This window comes from Eleutherodactylus coqui, chromosome 1 (genome assembly GCF_035609145.1).
Source record: "Eleutherodactylus coqui strain aEleCoq1 chromosome 1, aEleCoq1.hap1, whole genome shotgun sequence".
In the NCBI taxonomy this organism is placed as follows: domain Eukaryota; kingdom Metazoa; phylum Chordata; class Amphibia; order Anura; family Eleutherodactylidae; genus Eleutherodactylus; species Eleutherodactylus coqui.
The window spans coordinates 209005580-209021647 of NC_089837.1; the positions used below are offsets into that span (position 1 = coordinate 209005580).

General features: G+C 46.3%; 1 protein-coding gene and 2 pseudogenes across 1 annotated transcript in view; 2 read left to right on the forward strand and 1 right to left on the reverse strand.

Annotated features, from left to right (window-relative positions):
- ADAT2 (adenosine deaminase tRNA specific 2) overlaps positions 1 to 16068 on the reverse strand; it is a 628714-nt gene that overhangs the window by 470613 nt on the left and 142033 nt on the right. The window lies entirely within an intron of this gene.
- On the forward strand, positions 1971 to 6432 carry LOC136576233 (rab-like protein 3; annotated as a pseudogene).
- LOC136576294 (rab-like protein 3 pseudogene) lies at positions 10927 to 15829 on the forward strand (annotated as a pseudogene).

Here is a 16068-nt window from a genome sequence, read left to right on the forward strand (position 1 = left end):
ATCTCCATTTTTTGCCATTCCCAAAATCTTAGATAAAACTAATAATGTAAGCTGCATGGTATGTCCAAAGACAGGGGGTAATTACAGAGGCAGGTTGGGATGGGCACATGGGGCAATTAAACCGGGTATCCCTCCTGCTCCCATACTTTTTGGGGGGTACTTCTTGACCTCAGCGGCAAGGATGGGGTGTAAAAAGTGGCGCTCTGTGAGGCTTTATAATCTTGCTGAGGTGCGGCAGTCTCACATAGAAGGTGCTCAGCAGGCTGCTCCTGGAACTGCAGGAAGGCGAGCGTTCCTGGATCTTCTTGTAAATTACGTATTACAGGTAGCGGTCCGAATAATGCCGGACTCACACGGCCGTATGTGGAATCTGCTTACGGAGGCCTGCAGTGGATCCCAGCTTTGAGCCCGGCCGTGGCCCTGCATATGTCCGTGTACTGCGCATAACTGCGTCCTTACACAGGCGGTCATGCGCAGTACACCTTTATTTGCTTATATTTCCCGCGCCGCCGCTTAGCAATGATGCGGGTACCTGCAACCCGTACACAATGTAGTTGCGTATAGGCAGCGGGTATATCCGCGACCATGGAGCACAATGAGCTCTATGTCGCGGATATCCGCAGTAAAATAGAACATGCTGCGTTCTGTTTTCTGCAAGTGATTACATAATTTGGACCTGCTAATTTGAGCGGAATTGTGCAGTCCAATACAATTGATTGTTCTGCGTATTACCGCTGATCAAACGCATGTGGAATTTGCAATTTCTATCCAGTCATGTGAGCCCGGCCTAATGGTAGATCTCTACTTTTTTATCAAGTGACTGGGGACCGCTCCACGAGGCCAACAGCACTGCTCCAGGCACTTCGTGACTGTTGGTTGCTGGGAGCAAAGAGATTTGAAATTTCCTGGGCTCCGCGGCTCCTGCGAATGTGTCCGGCAGTTTGCCGGGGGGCGTATGTGCAGAAGCCGGAAAGGTCCATGGAGGATGATCGTATCGGGATTCAAATGCGGAGGCCTCCGGTGAGATGTTTCATCTCCTCGCACTAATTGCATCAGTGAGGGGAGATGAAACTTACTTCACCTTTTTAAAAAACTTTTAAATGATCGCAATTTGATCCCCGTGACATCTCCAGGCTCTCGGCTACCTCTGGTAGCTAGGAGCAGGGAGATTTTAAATTTCCCTGGCAATCCTTGACTTTTGCGCATGTGTCCGCCATAATGCTGACAGGCGCATGCACTGAAGCCGGGGTCAGGTCCATGGATAAAAATCCCATCGGGGGACAAATCCAAGGACCTTGGGTATGTAATTACATCTCCCCTCACAGATCAATCCGTTAGACGGAGATGAAACTTTAACTTTTTAAACTTTTTTTTTTACACTTTTTAACTCTCTGTGATCACCGTTATCCGATGGTTGGATAACGGTGATCATGTGACCAGGAACCACATATAGCCGTCCCCGGTGACATGTCCCTGCACTCGGCTATCTTTGACAGCCGGGTGCAAGGAGATTTTGAATTTGCCGGGCTCTCCAGCCTTCTGCGCATGCACGCCACATTGGCACATGTGCAGAAGCCCGTGGTAGGCCCTGATCGCATGGGAACATCATGGAAGAGGGGGGTGAGTATTTTCACCTCCCCTCATGGATCTGATCTATGAGGAGAGGAGGTGAAACTTTAACTTTTTAAAACTTTTTTTTTCACTTTTCCATGATCACGGCGGTCCCCGATGCCATCTCCTTCCTCCTGGCTACCTTCAGGAGCTGGGAGCCCAGAGATTTCAAATTTGCCGGGGCTCCTGGCCTTCTGTGCTACCTCCGGGCACCGACAGCATGGAGCTGTCACGTCCATAGCCCACGGGGCTTTAATCCCTGCAGGATGCATGTTTTACGTCCTCAGGGATTAAAGCCCACTTAGCTAGGATGTAAAGACACTATGGGCTGGCCACTAAGGGGTTAAAAATGATTGCAATAGCTGGTGCTAGGTAACTCAGGTTTTGGAAAATCGTCTTTGGTCCATTTGCTGTGTCATTACCAAGTCCTGGGAAACCCATCATAGACTGTTAGCTGTTCGGCGGATGTCCAGCTTCATGAGTATTGGAATAGGACCCCGTAGGAGAAGACATTTTATATAGAGTTGTGGGATGTTGAAGGGTCGGTGGGAAGTGCATGCAGCATGAAAAGCACCAGAGCCGTGTTCTACAATGGTGTTAACGGTATTGTCCTCGTTCATGATCTCACAAACAAGTAGACATCTCATAACATGTACCGCTGGTGCTTAGAAGCTTTGAATCGAGATCTACAGCCAACGGGGGTACTGGTGACCAACGGGGACTATGACCGGGAGCAGTTTGCAAGCAACCAGATCCCTCTGCTGGTAATCGGCACCAAACTAGATCAGATCCCAGAGGCAAAATGGAACAAGATTCTAAACCACACTGCGTTTTTTTTTGCTGAGGACAGCGATCACAGGCACTGGCAATACAGGGCGCTGGTGTCCTGTTGCCATGGCAACCAGCCAGGCTCTTTGCGATTATATCGCGAAAGCCCGGCAACTTCACAGAGGGAGCGTGCTCCCTCTGTGAATCCTTCCCATGCCGCGATCTACATAGATCGCGGCAGGAAAGGAGTTAACAGCCAGGGGCGCATCTCTGATGCAACCCCGCTGTTGCAGCTGCCGGATAGTGTGAGATTGCTTAGGATCTCGCGCTATCCCAAGGACGTACGTTTACGCCTTGTTGCAGTAAGTACCCAGCTGCCAGGACGTAAACTTATACCCTGGAACGAGAAGGGGTTTAAAATGCCTCCACCAAATGTCCGGCTTCATCATTGTGTCATATGTGATGGATCTTGAGTCCCAAACAGCCTCACCCGAACCAAAGATTGTGAAACAAATACACAAGACACTTTCATTTGGTGTTTAATTGACAACATTTTATTTGAAATAACATTATATTTTTATTCAGTGTCTCAAATGTAAGATCAGACCAATTGCTATAAGAAGACACTGAAAATGGCGCATCCCCGACTCACAAAGAGTCATCATCCAGCACTCAGGAGAGGAAAAACCCCCTGTGGAGGAAACCTCTGGGGAGCCATGGCTGGAGGACGGCCCTCCATCTGGGCTTAAGGGGTTAATGCCAATATGTAACAGCATCTTTTATCAGAATTGATACATTTTATCATACTTACAGTAATACATCCTATAACAGAACATTACATATGACAGTTATTAGTAAACAAGGCGAGGGCAAAGCAGAGGCCCCGTGTGATGCCTAATGGAGATATCGAAATGTGACCTCTCCGGGCAGCGGATACTGGATATGACGGAGATCTGGCTGCAGCATCTGTCACCCCATGGATCGCTAGGGATAATAGACATGATCTGGCTGGCTGCGCAGTTATGGCTGATCGGGCTGGCTAGGTAAATATGGCTGATCTGGCTGGCTAGGCGGGTGTCCCCTCCTCCCTCACAGATGGTGAAGCTCCAGGTCTCCAGACACACCAAGCACCACGCTGCATCTGGCCGTATCCCCTTCCGTCATGGAGTTTTCTTGGATAGGCTCTTTATGACATAGGCCTAGCTGTGGATGACATCAGCACAGTTGCCGTGGTTACTGCAGGTGTTTATCACCAAGGCCTCATCCACTTGAAGTCACCCATAATTAACTGTTTAATGACTGGTACTCTCTTTTCTACAGAAGCCTATTAAAAAAATAAAATAAAATGATTGCAATGTAAAGTAGTTATGGTAAGTGTTAACCCCTTAGTGACAAAGCTTTTTAGTTTTTTTTTATTTTCGTTTTTTCCTCCCCCCTTTTAATAAAATCGTAACTCCTTTATTTATACATCGATGTAGCTGTATGAGGGTTTGTTTTTGCGGGCCGAGTTGTATTTTTCAATGGTATTAGTTAATGTACCATATAATGTACTGGAAAAACGTTAAAAAAAATTCTAAGTGGAGAGAAATAAAGAAAAAATCAAATTGGTACGTCTTATTTCTACGGCGCACAAACTGCAACAAAAATGACATGATAACTTTATTCTATGGGTCAGTGCGATTACTACGATACCAAACATATATTTCTTGCCTTTGTTGTACTACTTGAATTTTTTTCAACGACTTTTAATTTTTTTAATAATCATTTTCTGCCGCCATCTTCTGTGCGCAATAACTTTTTTATTTTTCTGCTGACATAGTTGTGCGATGGCTCATTTTCTGCAGGACATCCTGTAGTTTGCGTTGGTACCATTTTGGAATACATACCACTTTTTGTTCGCTTTTTATTGAATTTTTTTTGTGGAAACAGAGTGACCAAAAACTTGTGTGAACAGCCTCATTGAAATGAATGGGAGCGTTGTACAGCGTTTAGTGCTGGAAAAGCAGCGCTAAATGCTTTAGAAAGATGTGGCTTGGTGTTTTTTTGGAATGTCTAGAATGAATTATTGGATTTACAATGATAGGCATTCTGCCATGACAGCCCTGAGGCCTTTCAGAAGGCCGAGGCTGCCATGACACCCGCACGACTCCCTCCGACTTCATCGTAGGGGGCCGTACGGGATGATGTTCAGGGGATTTAAATGCTGCTGTCAGAATTGATTAACTGCTCCGATGAGCAGTTTATCACACCTGTTGCTACTTGGTGTCGGCTGTAAGAAACAGCCCGTGCCTGCGATGTATGGAGGGAGATCGCCTCGTAATCATTTTTCATAAATAGACCACCGATACAGGCCATTGCAGGTGACATTATCTGTCCTCAGCGTTATCACTGTGTTCTCTGTGCTGTTACATAGGACTGCAAGTGACATCTGCTGTACTACAGTATATCATCTGTTCTCAGCGTTATCACTGTATTCTCTGTGCTGTTACATAGGACTTCAGGTGACATCATTATCTGTCCTCAACGTTATCACTGTGTTCTCTGTACTGTTACATAGCACTGCAGGTTACATCTGCTGTACTACAGTACATAATCTGTCCTCCGTGTTATCACTGTGTTCTCTGTGCTGTTACATAGGACTGCAGGTGACATCATCTTCTTTCCTCAGCGTTATCACTGTGTGTTCTCTGTCGTGTTATATAGGACTGCAAGTGACATCATTATCTGTCCTCAGCATTATCACTGTGTTCTCTGTGCTGTTACATTGGAGAGCAATTTAACAGTACTGTACTGTACTAGTGTATTACACGTCGCTGATGATGGAGAAGGGTGGGTTGCACTAGCAGCAGAAGGAGGAGGAGATGCCAAGCAGGAGATCACATGGGTGCAGCAGCAAGGTCACGTGGGCCGGCACATGCCTGTGATATTAGAGTCAACCAATGTTAGTAGAGAAAAAATTTTGGCTAAAAAAACAGCCTTACCTGAAATCGGCCTTAGTAGATGTCAATGCTAGTAGAGGTTTTACTGTGTATACTCGTATATATATGAAATTAGACTGTGATAGTACGATGAGTTCACTGTAGTTGAGAGACTATACTTGATTCTGCAAAGACTGGCAAATCGATAGTGTTACCAGAATCCTACAGTCTTGTGTTGCCAAGTGTTATATTAATAAAGTATACAAAACTGTGTTACAACACTGAAGCCTGCATGTTACCTGAAGTGTTTGTACTATTGAAACCCACACGCCAGTTGAAGTGCCCGTACTGTTGATTCCTGTACACTGCTTAACTACAGTCTGTGAAACTAACAGTGACTGTACCACTAATTGGCTGCCAAGTAAAGAGTGTTAAAACTTGCTGCAATGTTTGCTTCGTCTTGTAGCTCTCCTTCAAGGCGGGACACCCCCACAGATGACCAGTTGTAGTGCCATTGCTGACTAGGAGGAGAAGAAAGGCAAGACTCCAGTGGACAAAAGGGCACAAAATGGAATCACTGAGCAGTGGAAAAACATTACCTGATCAAATGAATCCAGATTACTGTTGCACCGTGCTGATAGGAGGGACAGAATGAGGCACAAGCAGCATGGAGTGATGAACCCTTCCTACTAGGTGTCAGGCTGGTAGAGGTGGATAATGGTGTTGTGACTGTTTTCTTGCACACGCTGGGTCCTCTGATGCGTAGGGATGGATGCTATGATGAATTGGCATAGCCTGAAGGTCAAAGGTGGCTCAACACGCTACTAGATCGGTCTTTCTAAGAAAGTGGCCATTCAGTGTATGTGGTCCAATATACAGTACTAAAGAACTCCAAAGAGCCTGCTAGAAGAAGCTAGGTTTATACTGCAGCAAGAGATAGGGTGTTGAACAAGCAAGTAGGCTGATATCAGGTAATTTCTGCTTACCTCTCTGGATTCAGGACTACGTCTGCAGCCAGCCCATCGCCAAGGTTGCTTATTGTAATGCCTCTGTGCTGTCTCTGCAAGAACTCCATACTCAGTACTCTGTCTATCACCCTCCTACACACTGGAGGGAAATGGGCATCCAAATATAGACTTTGCTAGAAAAATATAGGTAACACAACTTTCTGTGCCACATGCACCCCCAAGCTGCCCTGCTATTTTGGTTTCCCACTGACTGTAACAACCAGGCTATGGCTACTTCCATACCCTATGACAGTGATGACAAACCTTTTAGGGCTCATGTCCACGGGCAAAATAAGAATTAAAATCCGCAGCGGATTTTAACTCTTCTTCTGCCCGCGGATCCGCACCCCATAGGGATGCATTGACCACCCGCGGGGTAGATAAATACCCGCGGATGGTCAATAAAAGGGATTTAAAAAAAAATGGAGCATGAAAAAATCTGGACCGTGCTCCATTTTCATGTGGGTCTCCCGCGGGGACGGCTCCCGCGGGCTTCTATTGAAGCCTATGGAAGCCGTCCGGATCCGCGGGAGACCTAAAATAGGAATTTAAAAGAATTACTCAACCGGAGCGGGCGCGGAAGGTCTTCGCTTCCTCACGGCCGGATCTTTGTTGCTTCGGCTCGGCGGATGTGCCCGGCGCATGCGCGCGGCACTTCGGTGACGTGCCGGCGACGTGCCGCCGGCGTGACGAATTCATCCGCCGGCCGAAAAAGGAGATCCGGCCGTGAGGAAGAGAAGGCTTTCCCCGCCCGCTCCGGATGGGTAAATGCTTTTAAATTCCTATTTTCAGCGCTCATGTCCGCGGGGCAGGAGGGACCCGCTGCAGATTCTCCATGGAGAATCTGCAGCGGATCTGATTTTCCCCGTGGACAAGAGGCCTTAGAGACTGAGTGCCCAAACTGCATCCCAAAACCCACTTATTTATTGCAAAGTGCCAACAGTTCAGGGGGCGGGGCTTATCACGATGTATGATTTTTACCTCCGTCGTTATAAAAAGGACAGGGCTGCTTCAAAATAGACAGTGTGCAGATTTTGACAACTTTTTGGATGCAGAAATACTGCAGAATTCGCACGTTAATTACCGCCACATGTAAACATACCCCAGCAGTAATAGTGACCCCCATGGCGGCCCAGCTGTAATAGTGTCCCCCACAGTGGCCCCAGTGGTAATAGTGCAACCCACAGTGACCCCAGCGATTATAATGACATCCCACTGTGGCCCCACTGGTAATAGTGACATCCCACAGGGGCACTAGTGGTTATAGTGACACTGCACAGTGGCCCCAGTAGTAATAGTGATCTCCCACAGCGGCACTAGTGGTTATAGGGACATTGCACAGTGGCCCCAGTAGTAATAGTGATCTCCCACAGCGGCACTAGTGGTTATAGTGACATTGCACAGTGGCCCCAGTAGTAATAATGACATCTAACAGTGACCCCAGCGGTAATAGTGACATCCCACAGCGGCCCCAGTGGTAATAATAAGATCCCACAGCGGCCCCCAGTAGTAATAGTGACATCCCACTGCAGCCCCCAGTAGTAATGGTGCCCCCCTGAGACCCATATACTTACCCCCTCCTCCTCGTGGAAGCACCGCCACTCCTCTGCTTGGCGCTGCTAGCAGCGCTCATCCCAGGTGCACACTGTGTCGTCAGTGTGCTGCTGGACGCCTCCTCTCCCTGCTCTCACGGAACCTAAGAGGAAACTGAAATCACAATGTGCACCTGGATCAGCACAGCTAGCAGCGCAGGTGAGTGAATACCTGCAGGGGAGCCGCAGCTGCTGCCGGTATTCACTACCGTGATGAACGTCTGACGACGGCGTTTACCAGCAGGGAGGGCTCTGCGCACCGCCTTTGATTGAAAACTACATGTTATCAGCCAATGAAAAGCTGATTGCATGTTGCTTACAGCTTCTCTGCTGTCCCCAATCACTTCATTGCTTGTTGATAAAAGTGGTTTTCCGGGCCATAACTATTGATAACATCCTCAGGATAGGCGATCAACAGTTTATCAGAAAGGATCCGCCACTCAGAATCCCCACAGATCAGCTAATTGAAGTGACAGCAGTGCTCGGGTGAGAATCATGTCACTTCAGTCCATACAAGGCACAGCACTGTACATTGCATAGTGGCTGTGCCTCGTATTGCAGCTTATATTCTTATAACGATAAGGGCTGCAGATAAGGGGGTGCTGTGGTTTTGATGAATACCACACAATATGAGCAGGAGATTCTTCATCAACTGGGAGAGGAAAAAGTGTATGAGAGTCTAGATAGAAATCCGACAGAGTGTTTTCAAAAACAATTACGCATCCTTTTCAATGAAGCCTTGGTTGAAGGAGTCATTGATCAGACTCTTGCTAATTATCTGGATGTTGCATACTTTAAAACTCTGATAATTTATACCCTGTCTAAAATACATAAAAATTAAAAAAAGAACCCTGGGCGGCCCATCGTCCCTGACTGTGACTCATTGTTTGAGAATATCTCCACGGAAAAAAAGTATGATTTTGATTCTTTTGGCAATTGTGTCAATTTAAAAACTGTTTTTTTGTACAGCACACATAAAAATGAAGACTTGCACCTCAAAATGGATACCCCTGTTTGTCCTGTGTTCAGAAACATACCCATTGTGGCCCTAATCTACTTACAGGACACATGGCGAGGCCTATAATGCAGGGAACAGCCGTTGGATTTCAGGGTGCAACTGAATAAATTCCAGGCCGCATTGCCCACTTGTAGAGCCCTTGAGCGGCCAAAACAATAAAGAACCCCCGCAAATGACCTAATTTAGAAAACTAGACCCCTTAATGAATTCCTGTAGGGGTGTACTGCGTATTTTTAACTCACAGTTTTTGAATGAATCTAAGCAAAGCAGAAGGAAATAATTACGATTTTTTAGTTTTTTGGCAACTGTGTCATTTTAAACACAATGTACAGCAAATAAATGAATGAAGACTTGCACCCCAAAATGGATACCCCTGTTTGTCCTGTGTTCAGAAACATACCCACTGTAGCCCCAATCTACTTATAGGACACATGGCTAGGCCTATAATGGAGGGAATACCCGTTGGATTTCAGGGCACAACTGAATAAATTCTAGGCCCCATTGCCCACTTGTGCAGAAAAAAATTGACTCCCTAAAAATAATCCCCCCCATCTCCATTTTTTCCCATTCTTTAAATCTTAAATAAAAGTAATAATGTAAACTGCTTGGTATGTCTGAAGACAGGGGTAATTACAGAGGCAGGTTGGAATGGGCACATGGGGCAATTAAACCGGGCATCCCATCTGCTCCCATACTTTTTGGGGGGTACTTCTTGACCTCAGCGGCAAGGATGGGGTGTAAAAAGTGGCGCTGTGTGAGGCTTCATAATCTTGCTGAGGTGCGGCTGTCTCACACAGAAGGTGCTCAGCAGGCTGCTCCTGGAACTGCAGGAAGGCGAACGTTCCTGGATCTTCTTGTAAATTACGTATTACAGGTAGCGGTCCGAATAATGCCGGACTCACACGGCCGTATGTGGAATCTGCTTACGGAGTCCTGCAGTGGATCCCAGCTGTGAGCCCGGCCGTGGCCCTGCATATGGCCGTGTACTGCGCATAACTGTGTACTCACACAGGCGGTCATGCGCAGTACACCTATATTTGCTTATATTTCCCGCGCCAACGCTTAGCAATGATGCGGGTACCTGCAACCCGTACACAATGTAGTTGCGTATAGGCAGCAGGTATATCCGCGACCATGAAGCACAATGGGCTCTGTGTCACGGATATCCGCAGTAAAATATAACATGCTGCGTTCTGTTTTCTGCAAGTGATTACATAATTCGGACCCGCTAATTTGAGCGGAATTGTGCAATCCAATACATTTGATTGATCTATGTATTACCGCTGATCAAACGCATGTGGAATTCGCAATTTCTATCCAGTCATGTGAGCCCGGCCTAATGGTAGATCTCTACTTTTTTATCAAGTGACTGGGGACCGCTCCACGAGGCCAACAGCACTGCTCCAGGCACTTCATGACTGTTGGTTGCTGGGAGCAAAGAGATTTGAAATTTCTTGGGCTCCGCGGCTCCTGCGAATGTGTCCGGCAGTTTGCCGGGGGGCGTATGTGCAGAAGCCGGAAAGGTCCATGGAGGATGATCGTATCGGGATTCAAATGCGGAGGCCTCCGGTGAGATGTTTCATCTCCTCGCACTAATTGCATCAGTGAGGGGAGATGAAACTTCACCTTTTTAAAAAAGTTTTAAATGATCGCAATTTGATCCCCGTGACATCTCCAGGCTCTCGGCTACCTCTGGTAGCTAGGAGCAGGGAGATTTTAAATTTCCCTGGCAATCCTTGACTTTTGCGCATGTGTCCGCCATAATGCTGACAGGCGCATGCACTGAAGCCGGGGTCAGGTCCATGGATAAAAATCCCATCGGGGGACAAATCCAAGGACCTTGGGTATGTAATTACATCTCCCCTCACAGATCAATCCGTTAGACGGAGATGAAACTTTAACTTTTTAAACTTTTTTTTTTACACTTTTTAACTCTCTGTGATCACCGTTATCCGATGGTTGGATAACGGTGATCATGTGACCAGGAACCACATATAGCCGTCCCCGGTGACATGTCCCTGCACTCGGCTATCTTTGACAGCCGGGTGCAAGGAGATTTTGAATTTGCCGGGCTCTCCAGCCTTCTGCGCATGCACGCCACATTGGCACATGTGCAGAAGCCCGTGGTAGGCCCTGATCGCATGGGAACATCATGGAAGAGGGGGGTGAGTATTTTCACCTCCCCTCATGGATCTGATCTATGAGGAGAGGAGGTGAAACTTTAACTTTTTAAAACTTTTTTTTTCACTTTTCCATGATCACGGCGGTCCCCGATGCCATCTCCTTCCTCCTGGCTACCTTCAGGAGCTGGGAGCCCAGAGATTTCAAATTTGCCGGGGCTCCTGGCCTTCTGTGCTACCTCCGGGCACCGACAGCATGGAGCTGTCACGTCCATAGCCCACGGGGCTTTAATCCCTGCAGGATGCATGTTTTACGTCCTCAGGGATTAAAGCCCACTTAGCTAGGATGTAAAGACACTATGGGCTGGCCACTAAGGGGTTAAAAATGATTGCAATAGCTGGTGCTAGGTAACTCAGGTTTTGGAAAATCGTCTTTGGTCCATTTGCTGTGTCATTACCAAGTCCTGGGAAACCCATCATAGACTGTTAGCTGTTCGGCGGATGTCCAGCTTCATGAGTATTGGAATAGGACCCCGTAGGAGAAGACATTTTATATTGAGTTGTGGGATGTTGAAGGGTCGCTGGGAAGTGCATGCAGCATGAAATGCACCAGAGCCGTGTTCTACAATGGTGTTAACGGTATTGTCCTCGTTCATGATCTCACAAACAAGTAGACATCTCATAACATGTACCGCTGGTGCTTAGAAGCTTTGAATCGAGATCTACAGCCAACGGGGGTACTGGTGACCAACGGGGACTATGACCGGGAGCAGTTTGCAAGCAACCAGATCCCTCTGCTGGTAATCGGCACCAAACTAGATCAGATCCCAGAGGCAAAATGGAACAAGATTCTAAACCACACTGCGTTTTTTTTTGCTGAGGACAGCGATCACAGGCACTGGCAATACAGGGCGCTGGTGTCCTGTTGCCATGGCAACCAGCCAGGCTCTTTGCGATTATATCGCGAGAGCCCGGCAACTTCACAGAGGGAGCGTGCTCCCTCTGTGAATCCTTCCCATGCCGCGATCTACATAGATCGCGGCAGGAAAGGAGTTAACAGCCAGGGGCGCATCTCTGATGCAACCCCGCTGTTGCAGCTGCCGGATAGTGTGAGATTGCTTAGGATCTCGCGCTATCCCAAGGACGTACGTTTACGCCTTGTTGCAGTAAGTACCCAGCTGCCAGGACGTAAACTTATACCCTGGAACGAGAAGGGGTTTAAAATGCCTCCACCAAATGTCCGGCTTCATCATTGTGTCATATGTGATGGATCTTGAGTCCCAAACAGCCTCACCCGAACCAAAGATTGTGAAACAAATACACAAGACACTTTCATTTGGTGTTTAATTGACAACATTTTATTTGAAATAACATTATATTTTTATTCAGTGTCTCAAATGTAAGATCAGACCAATTGCTATAAGAAGACACTGAAAATGGCGCATCCCCGACTCACAAAGAGTCATCATCCAGCACTCAGGAGAGGAAAAACCCCCTGTGGAGGAAACCTCTGGGGAGCCATGGCTGGAGGACGGCCCTCCCTCTGGGCTTAGGGGGTTAATGCCAATATGTAACAGCATCTTTTATCAGAATTGATACATTTTATCATACTTACAGTAATACATCCTATAGCAGAACATTACATATGACAGTTATTAGTAAACAAGGCGAGGGCAAAGCAGAGGCCCCGTGTGATGCCTAATGGAGATATCCAAATGTGACCTCTCCGGGCAGCGGATACTGGATATGACGGAGATCTGGCTGCAGCATCTGTCACCCCATGGATCGCTAGGGATAATAGACATGATCTGGCTGGCTGCGCAGTTATGGCTGATCGGGCTGGCTAGGTAAATATGGCTGATCTGGCTGGCTAGGCGGGTGTCCCCTCCTCCCTCACAGATGGTGAAGCTCCAGGTCTCCAGACACACCAAGCACCACGCTGCATGTGGCCGTATCCCCTTCCGTCATGGAGTTTTCTTGGATAGGCTCTTTATGACATAGGCCTAGCTGTGGATGACATCAGCACAGTTGCCGTGGTTACTGCAGGTGTTTATCACCAAGGCCTCATCCACTTGAAGTCACCCATAATTAACTGTTTAATGACTGGTACTCTCTTTTCTACAGAAGCCTATTAAAAAAATAAAATAAAATGATTGCAATGTAAAGTAGGTATGGTAAGTGTTAACCCCTTAGTGACAAAGCTTTTTAGTTTTTTTTTTATTTTCGTTTTTTCCTCCCCCCTTTTAATAAAATCGTAACTCCTTTATTTATACATCGATGTAGCTGTATGAGGGTTTGTTTTTGCGGGCCGAGTTGTATTTTTCAATGGTATTAGTTAATGTACCACATAATGTACTGGAAAAACGTAAAAAAAAAATTCTAAGTGGAGAGAAATAAAGAAAAAATCAAATTGGTACGTCTTATTTCTACGGCGCACAAACTGCAACAAAAATGACATGATAACTTTATTCTATGGGTCAGTGCGATTACTACGATACCAAACATATATTTCTTGCCTTTGTTGTACTACTTGTATTTTTTTCAACGACTTTTAATTTTTTTAATAATCATTTTCTGCCGCCATCTTCTGTGCGCAATAACTTTTTTATTTTTCTGCTGACATAGTTGTGCGATGGCTCATTTTCTGCAGGACATCCTGTAGTTTGCGTTGGTACCATTTTGGAATACATACCACTTTTTGTTCGCTTTTTATTGAATTTTTTTTTGTGGAAACAGAGTGACCAAAAACTTGTGTGAACAGCCTCATTGAAATGAATGGGAGCGTTGTACAGCGTTTAGTGCTGGAAAAGCAGCGCTAAATGCTTTAGAAAGATGTGGCTTGGTGTGTTTTTTGGAATGTCTAGAATGAATTATTGGATTTACAATGATAGGCATTCTGCCATGACAGCCCTGAGGCCTTTCAGAAGGCCGAGGCTGCCATGACACCCGCACGACTCCCTCCGACTTCATCGTAGGGGGCCGTACGGGATGATGTTCAGGGGATTTAAATGCTGCTGTCAGAATTGATTAACTGCTCCGATGAGCAGTTTATCACACCTGTTGCTACTTGGTGTCGGCTGTAAGAAACAGCCCGTGCCTGCGATGTATGGAGGGAGATCGCCTCGTAATCATTTTTCATAAATAGACCACCGATACAGGCCATTGCAGGTGACATTATCTGTCCTCAGCGTTATCACTGTGTTCTCTGTGCTGTTACATAGGACTGCAAGTGACATCTGCTGTACTACAGTATATCATCTGTTCTCAGCGTTATCACTGTATTCTCTGTGCTGTTACATAGGACTTCAGGTGACATCATTATCTGTCCTCAACGTTATCACTGTGTTCTCTGTGCTGTTACATAGCACTGCAGGTTACATCTGCTGTACTACAGTACATAATCTGTCCTCCGTGTTATCACTGTGTTCTCTGTGCTGTTACATAGGACTGCAGGTGACATCATTATCTGTCCTCAGCATTATCACTGTGTTCTCTGTGCTGTTACATTGGAGAGCAATTTAACAGTACTGTACTGTACTAGTGTATTACACGTCGCTGATGATGGAGAAGGGTGGGTTGCACTAGCAGCAGAAGGAGGAGGAGATGCCAAGCAGGAGATCACATGGGTGCAGCAGCAAGGTCACGTGGGCCGGCACATGCCTGTGATATTAGAGTCAACCAATGTTAGTAGAGAAAAAATTTTGGCTAAAAAAACAGCCTTACATGAAATCAGCCTTAGTAGATGTCAATGCTAGTAGAGGTTTTACTGTGTATACTCGTATATATATGAAATTAGACTGTGATAGTACGATGAGTTCACTGTAGTTGAGAGACTATACTTGATTCTGCAAAGACTGGCAAATCGATAGTGTTACCAGAATCCTGCAGTCTTGTGTTGCCAAGTGTTATATTAATAAAGTATACAAAACTGTGTTACAACACTGAAGCCTGCATGTTACCTGAAGTGTTTGTACCATTGAAACCCACACGCCAGTTGAAGTGCCCGTACTGTTGATTCCTGTACACTGCTTAACTACAGTCTGTGAAACTAACAGTGACTGTACCACTAATTGGCTGCCAAGTAAAGAGTGTTAAAACTTGCTGCAATGTTTGCTTCGTCTTGTAGCTCTCCTTCAAGGCGGGACACCCCCACAGATGACCAGATGTAGTGCCATTGCTGACTAGGAGGAGAAGAAAGGCAAGACTCCAGTGGACAAAAGGGCACAAAATGGAATCACTGAGCAGTGGAAAAACATTACCTGATCAAATGAATCCAGATTACTGTTACACCGTGCTGATAGGAGGGACAGAATGAGGCACAAGCAGCATGGAGTGATGAACCCTTCCTACTAGGTGTCAGGCTGGTAGAGGTGGATAATGGTGTTGTGACTGTTTTCTTGCACACGCTGGGTCCTCTGATGCGTAGGGATGGATGCTATGATGAATTGGCATAGCCTGAAGGTCAAAGGTGGCTCAACACGCTACTAGATCGGTCTTTCTAAGAAAGTGGCCATTCAGTGTATGTGGTCCAATATACAGTACTAAAGAACTCCAAAGAGCCTGTTAGAAGAAGCTAGGTTTATACTGCAGCAAGAGATAGGGTGTTGAACAAGCAAGTAGGCTGATATCAGGTAATTTCTGCTTACCTCTCTGGATTCAGGACTACGTCTGCAGCCAGCCCATCGCCAAGGTTGCTTATTGTAATGCCTCTGTGCTGTCTCTGCAAGAACTCCATACTCAGTACTCTGTCTATCACCCTCCTACACACTGGAGGGAAATGGGCATCCAAATATAGACTTTGCTAGAAAAATATAGGTAACACAACTTTCTGTGCCACATGCACCCCCAAGCTGCCCTGCTATTTTGGTTTCCCACTGACTGTAACAACCAGGCTATGGCTACTTCCATACCCTATGACAGTGATGACAAACCTTTTAGAGACTGAGTGCCCAAACTGCATCCCAAAACACACTTATTTATTGCAAAGTGCCAACAGTTCAGGGGGCGGGGCTTATCACGATGTATGATTTTTAC